At 39.2% G+C, this 7876-nt stretch overlaps 1 protein-coding gene across 3 annotated transcripts in view; it reads left to right on the top strand.

Moving 5' to 3' along the window:
- Positions 1 to 231: 231 nt before the first annotated feature.
- LOC112218284 (cell division control protein 42 homolog) overlaps positions 232 to 7876 on the top strand; it is a 29727-nt gene continuing 22082 nt past the window's right edge. For 2 of the 3 annotated variants that reach the window (XM_042296333.1, XM_042296339.1), the window contains exon 1: positions 456 to 541. The gene's annotated coding sequence lies outside the window, so the exon portion shown is untranslated. Of the gene's footprint in view, positions 313 to 455; positions 542 to 7876 lie in introns of those variants that run through there. The other variant, XM_042296344.1, reaches the window with a different exon arrangement.

The following is a 7876-nucleotide window of genomic DNA, read 5'->3' as shown; positions in this document are numbered from 1 at the left end:
AAACGGAATGAGATTCTCTCCATCTACTTATAATATAGCAGGTGACTGCGAAAAGGCAGGTGTTTTCATAACTTTCATTACCACATGGTAAGATAAATCCAGTATTGTACTATACTATTCTTACTACGGAAAACATCAATGTACACTGTTATTGAAATGTAAATAATTTGTAGTAAATCAATACATTTAGCTACAAGTGATTTGTGATTAGCATGTCACGCATTACGTCATACGCAACATGCCCCTGCAATTTGGACTAGAAACCCCCAAGCGCGAACCTGCCAACGCCCGCGCAGAGACAGAGAGGAGACGGTACGGAAAATCACTTTTTCATCAATAATTTTCCCCCGAAGAGTGGTTAAAAACTGTTATTACTAGCATGTCACTATCAACGTATGTATCTGGTTGTTTACTTAATTGGAGATAAAATGCTTCATTTTGTCAATCTCATTCAACAACAGCATCCGCTTGCCAGCCAGTCTACTGCAAACTAACGTTACTAGCTAGCAGCAGAGGAAGCTGAGAGCAAGCTAGGTCAACGGTAATCATTCATTTTCAATTAAATATTATATCTAAATGAGCTAACCGGTATGACAGGGTTCATATGAAAACAAATAACGTTATTATGTATTTCTTCATCATTGACCGATCGCACTGTTGCTAACTGTTAACTTGGATAACTAAGTAGCTCGAATGGCGATGGTTGCTCACTGCTGAAAACTGCCAGGGAGAGTAACGTTACTGAGAAAGCCGGGAAGGAAAACTAAACGATGGTAGCCAGAACACAGAATGTTTAATTATTTCAAGACAATGTAGTTTGTAAATGTAACGTTAATATTACCTAGGCGTGTTATTCTTTTGCAAATTGTTGTGATTGTCGAACATTTCCCTATCAATGTGATAAAATTGTCACCAAACAGATTAGGCCATCGACTAGTACGATCCGTTACGTTATTTAGCTCGTATGTTGTTATTACCAAGCTACCAGGACATTATTCATCATTTACCCAGCTAAGAAGTTAAGGTTGACATTCGGCCAATGTTTTGATGATGCTGCATTCCTGTGAAGTCCGGATGTTGAATCCGCACTAAAATTGATTGCATAGCTAAATAATCCAATAATGTTGGATGTTGCAATAAAACAGACGGCGACTGACCTTCCATGCTAATTACCCAGACCAATTCTAATCAAGGTAGTTGGACTTGAGATCCATGCCATAGGAAAGTTTGTGTGGTAAGTTGTCTTGTGTAGAGCTGATTTCCCCTATTACACAGTGCCCTATATAGTCAGTGCTAATAGAAAAGGGATCCAACTGAACATTATTGACTTTCTGTAGTACATTGATTTCATTTGCTTGGTGTACCAGACAGTACAGTGGTGTGCAGTAATAGTAATTTGGCTGTCTTTACTAACATGGACCATTGATTGAAGGGATGGTTAGCAGTATGTGAGTCTGTGTTTTTCTACATAGCCAGTAGGAAGGAAACAGGGAGGCTGTGAATGATCACTAAAGCCTTTCAGGGTGAGTAAACCTGGCGTAATACCAGACACCGCCTTGCAGATAGAGCTGGTTTTGGTAGCCTATTACTGCACAGCATTTAACTGTAAGCCCAGAGGAGGAAGTCCCTGAAAACAATTGTACAACTACATTCTGTGTCCCCTGCTATCTACATTTTAAAATATGAGTCATTTAGCAGACACTCTTACACAGAGCAAATTACAGTAGTGAGTGCATACATTTGAATACTTTTTTCATACTGTAGAAGTGCCATAGATATGAGACGACATATTGGTTTGCTAGGAAGGGTAGCCTAATTTCACATTTCTACTGAATTTCTTGCAGATTTTTTATTACAGTGAACCCTTGCAAATACAAAGCAGTGGGATGGAGAATCTTCTCTTTAGACATTCTTGGAATAGCCGAACACCCGCTCGTATTAGTTCAACATTAGATGTGTGTGTGGCGATGGAGACGCTTTACAGTTGTAGTAATGACTGCATCAGCCTTTATCCACTCATTTGTATTTGTAGGCCAGCCAGCACTCTGAAGCAAGTTCAGCTAGATCAGTGAAATAAGCTTATAGATAAACCCACAGAATCAGTATTGACAGTCAGACAGATTCAGTGTAGTCTTGAGTCCACAGGTGAAAAGTCCACATTGCTTGGTGTTGGTTGGCAACTATTGGAGTTTCCTTTTAACAGTACATTTATTGGCCTATATCAAATGATGAACAGAAGTGTGTGTGTGTGTGGAACGCCGGGATCGGGATACGATCCTATGCTCTCACGGGTCTACGTGCACCAAAGATGGTGTCTGTAACCACTAGATGGCCCAAACCCCAGGCTGTTGTGCCTACTTTGAGTCCATCCGTTTTGACTTGGCCCTGGCAGAATTAGCTGTAGCCGTCTCATGACATCCGCTTTGGTCATGCAGGTCACCCTTCTGGAAGTATGACGATTGTATTAGCTATTAACAGTGTTGCTTAGTTATAAATAGATGGTGTCAGTGCAGGGTAAAATATGGGTAGACGGATAGACTGTCAGTGCTACTAGACAGACGAGGTGAGAACATTTTGCAGGCTGAACATGCTCATTAATCTAGCAGGGGGCAGCAATAGGCTTTAATGGGTCCCAGTTTTGTCTGGTAAACCGCTCAGGGTGGAGGGGCTAGATGTGGCAACGTTTGGACTAGAGGTAGACCGATTATGATTTTTCAATGCCGATACCGATTATTGGAGGACCCGAGAAGCCGTTACCGATTAATCAGCCAATTTTTTTGTTTTATTTGTAATAATGACAATTACAACAATACTGAATGAACACTTATTTTAACTTAATATAATACATCAATAAAATCAATTTACCCTCAAGTAAATAATGAAACATATTCAATTTGGTTTAAATAATGCAAAAACAGTGTTGGAGAAGAATGTAAAAGTGCAATATGTGCTATGTAAGAAAGCTAATGTTTCAGTTCCTTGCTCAGAACATGAGAACATATGAAAGCTGGTGGTTCCTTTTAACATGAGTCTTCAATATTCCCAGGTAATAAGTTTTAGGTTGTAGTTATTATAGGAATTACAGCACCATTTCCCTCTATACCATTTGTATTTCATTAACCTTTGACTATTGGATGTTCTTATAGGCACTTTAGTATTTCCAGTGTAACAGTATAGCTTCCGTTCCCCTAGTTAGCCATTTCACTTCGGTTACACCAGCCTCATCTCGGGAGTTGATAGGCTTGAAGTCATAAACAGCACAATGCTTGACGCACAACGAAGAGCTGCTGGCAAAACGCATGAAAGTGCTGTTTGAATGAATGTTTACACACCTGCTTCTGCCTACCACCGCTCAGTCAGATGCTTGTATGCTCAGTCAGATTATATGCAAAGCAGGACATGCTAGATAATATCTAGTAATATCATCAACCATGTGTAGTTAACTAGTGATTATGATTGATTGTTTTTTTATAAGATAAGTTTAATGCTAGCTAGCAACTTACCTTGGCTAACTACATTCGCGTAACAGGCAGTCTCCTTGTGGAGTGCAACGAGAGAGGCAGGTCGTTATTGCATTGGACTAGTTTTCTGTAAGGTTGCAAGATTGAATCCCCTGAGCTGACAAGGTGAAAATCTGTCGTTCTGCCCCTGAACAAGGCAGTTAACCCACTGTTCCTAGGCCGTCATTGAAAATAAGGTGTTCTTAACTGACTTGCCTAGTTAAATAAAGGCATAAAAAATATATATATTTAAAAATAAAAAAAATCGGCACCCAAAAATACCGATTTCAGATTGTTATGAAAACTTGAAATCTGCCCTAATTAATCAGCCATTCCGATTAATCTGTCGACCTCTAGTTTGGACCTCTGTGGGTTCTTCTCGTGCAGACCACCTAAACAGTGCTATCACTCATAACTTGGCATCTGCATCAACTCACCCCAGCCAGTGTCCAGCTGCCTGGAGTCACTGTAGAAAGAGAACACCCTGATCAATCTGCTGTGTGTCCTACTGGACCAGATCGATGGTCAGCACCACATCCTTAGGGTGTTGTGGTATGGAAGGATGGGGTCCATCTGTGCATGACCAGTTTGTTTGCACACGCTGTTTCTTTCACTCTTACGCTCTCTTGCTCACTTGAAATATGACTTGTAGTCTTGCTTTCTCTCTTCCTCGCTACATTTGTATGCAATTCACAACTAAATGTTTGCCATCATATCTTTGAATAGCTTTCTGCCAGAAGTCAAAGAGCTCTGGATGAGTTATCTGTACTGGGGATTGGCATTTGACCTCTTTTGACTGTTTGTGTACTCACACATTTCTCGCTCTCGCTCTTATATATATGAGCTGAAATAAACAGGTGTGGCATATCAAGAAGCTGATTAAACGGCACGATCATTACACAGGTGCACCTTGTGCTGGGGACAGTAAAAAGGCCACTTAAAAAATGTGTAGTTCAGTCATACAACACAATGCCACAAATGTCTCAAGTTTTGAGGGAGTGTGCAATTGGTATGCTGACTGCAGCTGTCCGACTGATGAATCTGAGGAGTACTCATTTTGATTGGCTTGGCCTTGCTCCCCAGTGGTTGGGTCTATGTCCACCCATGGCTGCACCCCTGCCCAGTCATGTGAAATCCATAGATTATGGCCTAATGAATTTATTTCAATGAACTAATTTCCTTATATGAACTGTACCTCAGTAAAATCTTTGTTGCATTTCATATATTTTTTTGTTCAGTGTAAGTGCTAAAGGTAATATGTAATACCTGCATTGAACACAAGGGTTGTTTTCAAACCCAAATGATACTCTGTAATCCAAAGGTTAGCAATGCTAACAAGTACATGTAAAATCTCATAGAGAATGCTGACTTAATGCTAATGAACGCACTACAAACTTTTTGTATATTTTTGGTCAGAATCTGTACAAGTAACTCAAATGCAACTCGGTTTACTGCACGCACAAAACAAATACTAGCCAGCAAGGCTCTTGATCCAGGAGGGGATTCTCTGCTGGTATCAAGTGAATGGTTGATTGTGGAAGAGTTAACCACTTAGCTAGATAGCTAACTAGCTACTAAATTAGCAAACCAAATGCACAACTGCAGAGCATTTAGCACATTTTTAGACAGTTAACTTTTAATAGTTTGAAGATATCTAGCTGGCAAACATTTAGCTGTAATTGGATCACCTGGCGCATGCTGCACTACAGTGAGTGATTCACAAGGCTCGGGTCTCATCTTTGTGTGCTTGTAATCAAACATCACGTGACTGGGGACTACAGTAAGCGCCATAATAATGTAACGGGTGACATGAAGAACCCAATGTTTTTTTAAAATCTCCTGAACCATTGCACAAGTTGACTGCAGGTATTTTACTTAAAGTAGCTGCACGTATTCAAATGTATAATAAACACTTAAGAATTCATTTCAACAGTATTGGCAGTGTTGAAAAATCATCCAGTGGCCTTTTCCAAATACATGTTTTTATTTATTTTACCTCCCAAGACTAGTTCCGACCATAGGAATAGTAAGGGGATTGTTTTATAAACTTGCCCACATATGCCATTGAAACCAGTATTTCTCATGTTTTCAATTTTCTTTTGTTGTCCACCAGCCAAAGACACAATCCTGGTCACTTTAACATGTTTTAAGTCTTTAGCTCTTTCCGTCTCTGTCGTGAAACCACTCGCATTTGCAGTGGTATTAAAATAGATCTAATTGTCATTTTCTGTCAACGATCTACATGATACTCTGTCCAAGTCCATTTTTGGAAAATGAAACACTATCTTGATTTAGAGAAGTATTCAACCCCCTGTGTCAGTGTATGTTAGAATGACCTTTGACAGCGATTACAGCTGTGAGTCTTTTTGACATGCTCCACAGCCAAAACTATTCAGAAGAGTTTGCATATTATGACTCCTTTCTGTGATGTCTGCGGAGTCTACGTCCCTTCGTCGGTGATTGGTCAACGGTAGATATTCTTCAATAAATTATGTCGTTCAACAAGAGACGACTTGTTTTCCTGCACATTTTTTCATTGAGAAATACAAACATCTTAGTTGTAAAATTGCACAACTAAGATCTCAAGAAATGTAATTAATTTCCGATATATGTTTGATTAATTCAGACTAACAGTACTATTACCGCTTTTTATAAAAATAAAAAAATCAAGCAAAGGTCTTTTAAGAGAATGAGCACACTTGTTGGGGTCGGCTATGTGCTAGCCAAACTGAATCATGCTGATGCCTTAAGTCTATGAGCTTTCGACACCCATTTATTATTTTCTAAGTTCTGCAAGCTCTACAGCATAGAAAGACATTCTAGACGTTTCTGTGCTTTCAACTTCGTGGCAACAGTTTGGGGAAGGCCCTTTCCTGTTTCAGCATGACAATGCCCACAAAGCAAGATCCATACAGAAATGTTTTTGTCGATAGGTGTGGAAGAACTTGACTGGCTTGCACTAGCCCTAACCTCAACCCCATTGAACACCTTTGGAATGAATTGGAACTGCAAGCCAGGCCTAATCGCCCAATATTACTGCCCGACATCCCTAATGTTCTTGTGACTGAATGGAAGCAACTCCCCCGTTCCAACATCTAGTGGAAATCATATCCAGAATTGTGGAGGCTGTTATAGCAGCAAAGGGTGGACCAACTCTATATTAATGCCAAAGATTTTGGAATGAGATGTTCAAGCAGATGTCCACGTACTTTTGGTCATGTTGTGTATTATGTGACTTAAGCAAATTTTGACTCCTGAACATATTTAGGCTTGCCATAACAAAGGCGTCAAATATTTATTGACTTGAGACATTTCAGATTATTAACTAGTATCATTTTTGAAAAAATAATTCCACTTTGACATTATGGGGTATTGTGTTTAAACATTTGAAATTCAGGCTGTAACAACAAAATGGTAAAATTCAAGGGGTGTGAGTACTTTCTGAAGGCACTGTATATGTAATTAAAAGTCTCATTCATGTTTGGCTGCAGTTTCTGGCGCCTCCCTCATGTCAGCTGTAGCCAATACATATAGTCTATCACCTACACTTTGACATGTAGGCTAATTATTTATATACATTTGTTAGGGCTGTCCACAACAACAACATGTTGGTCGACGGAAAGTTGTCAGTTCTTTAGACCAATCAATTGGTCAATTTCTAAACATATATTCTTCCATATATAGACACACCCTATGTGTTTTTTAGTAAAATCTCCTATTAGAGGTTGACCGATTAATCGGCATGGCCGATTTAATTAGAGCCGATTTTTGTAAAACTTTCCCCCCATAACAATCTGTAATCTGCCTTTTTGGGCGCCAATTATGACCGATTACATTGCAATCCACAAGGAGACTGCGTGGCAGACTGAACACCTGTTACACGAGTGTAGCATCAAAATGAATTATCCTTCATTATTTGTCAAACATGACTGGTGTTTTGCCTTCAAAGTATTCACACCCCTTGACTTTTTCCATATTTTGTTACATAGTGGTACATGTGGGTGCAAGGAGCCAAGGTAAGTTGCTAGCTTGCATTAAACTTATCTTATAAAAAACAATGGATATTTTCATAATCACTCGTTAAATACACAAGGTTGATATTACTAGGTTAACTAGCTTGTCTTGCGTTGCATATAATCAATGCGGTGCCTGTTCAATTATCATCAAATTACAGCCTACTTCAACTCCGCAAATGGGTGAGGATTTAAGAAAAGTGCATTCGTGAAAAAAGCACAATCGTTGCGCAAATGTACCTGATCATAAACATCGAAGCCTTTCTTAAAATCAATGCACAGTAGTACATAAAAAAACTGCATATTTAGTTAAAATAAATGAATGTTAGCAGGCAATATTAACTAGGGAAATTGTAACTTCTC

This window comes from Oncorhynchus tshawytscha, linkage group LG02 (genome assembly GCF_018296145.1).
Source record: "Oncorhynchus tshawytscha isolate Ot180627B linkage group LG02, Otsh_v2.0, whole genome shotgun sequence".
NCBI classification, from domain to species: Eukaryota; Metazoa; Chordata; class Actinopteri; order Salmoniformes; family Salmonidae; genus Oncorhynchus; species Oncorhynchus tshawytscha.
The sequence above is the reverse complement of the archived record's forward strand: the minus strand, read 5'-3'. Positions and strand labels throughout refer to the sequence as shown.